The sequence below is a fragment of the Oncorhynchus gorbuscha genome, linkage group LG15 (assembly GCF_021184085.1).
Source record: "Oncorhynchus gorbuscha isolate QuinsamMale2020 ecotype Even-year linkage group LG15, OgorEven_v1.0, whole genome shotgun sequence".
Classification (NCBI taxonomy): domain Eukaryota; kingdom Metazoa; phylum Chordata; class Actinopteri; order Salmoniformes; family Salmonidae; genus Oncorhynchus; species Oncorhynchus gorbuscha.
Genome location: NC_060187.1, coordinates 66,622,922 through 66,624,508, shown reverse-complemented (window position 1 = coordinate 66,624,508; position 1,587 = coordinate 66,622,922).

Here is a 1,587-nt window from a genome sequence, read left to right as displayed (position 1 = left end):
GAAGAAAAGTAGTAAGAGACCTTGAGAGGAACCAGAATCCCCAGTGAGGATAAAGATAACACATCATCTATGCCCTGGCTCGTGTGGCATCTCAGACAATCTAATGGCATAATGTCATGACTTGTGGTCTCAGTTGCCAGGACAGAATATCCCTTCAGTCTTTAGTTAGTCTCGAGGGACAGAGACACAACAAGACATTAGTGAGGCAGGAGACATCCACAGTCATGTACTACAGGGGCCATGACAAACCCTGGCGTGTGGCGTTCTGTAACCACACAACACAAAGCAAAATGGCCATCCTGGGTCAGCCATAAAATATATACTGCTTCCCCTCCTCCCCTACCAACTGGCAAGCCCCACCCCCTGCAGTGGCATTTTGGTGCAAAGCCTCTCGGCATCCAAGAGGGGGTGAAATTGATTTAGACAGGGTGTCACTTTGCATAGCCAGCTGGCTACAAGCACCCAATGGGGGATTAGTGTTAATAGTGTCGCCATGTCACTGCTGTTATCACCCCTGTCATCATTGTGTTCCCAGTGACTAGGGAGAGTGTAGTGGGGACGGTTAATATCATTACACCTTCAAACTACTAGGGTTCAAATGTCATTGACACTCCCAGACTGGTGTAATCTGTTTTGGAGTTGTGGGGTGTCCACTGCTCCTTTACTGAGGATTAGGGACACGTTTCAAACGACTGGCTTGCTCTTTGTTGAGATAATCTTTCCTGGAACATTGTATTGGGAGACGTGTGGGTGGAACACATTACTTTCTCTTCTAATGGAGTTGCTAGCGTTTCCTGACCCTTAATTAAATGTCAAGAGACATAAGAAACAGGCAAGAGATCAACTGCAGTCTTTCTGACATTGCACTGCCTGGTGGTTAGGAGTTACAAAGGCAGATCAAAAGAATCAAATCAAATCAAATTTATTTATATAGCCCTTCGTACATCAGCTGATATCTCAAAGTGCTGTACAGAAACCCAGCCTAAAACCCCAAACAGCAAACAATGCAGGTGTAAAAGCACGGTGGCTAGGAAAAACTCCCTAGAAAGGCCAAAACCTAGGAAGAAACCTAGAGAGGAACCGGGCTATGTGGGGTGGCCAGTCCTCTTCTGGCTGTGCCGGGTAGAGATTATAACAGAACATGACCAAGATGTTCAAATGTTCATAAATGACCAGCATGGTCAAATAATAATAAGGCAGAACAGTTGAAACTGGAGCAGCAGCACAGTCAGATGGACTGGGGACAGCAAGGAGCCATCATGTCAGTCTAGTCCTGGGGCACGGTCCTAGGGCTCAGGTCCTCCGAGAGAGAGAAAGAAAGAGAGAATTAGAGAGAGCATATGTGGGGTGGCCAGTCCTCTTCTGGCTGTGCCAGGTGGAGATTATAACAGAACGTGGCCAAGATGTTCAAATGTTCATAAATGACCAGCATGGTTGAATAATAGTAAGGCAGAACAGTTGAAACTGGAGCAGGAGCATGGCCAGGTGGACTGGGGACAGCAAGGAGTCCTCATGTCAGGTAGTCCTGGGACATGGTCCTAGGGCCCAGGCCAGTTGAAACTGGAGCAGCAGCATGGCCAGGTGGAC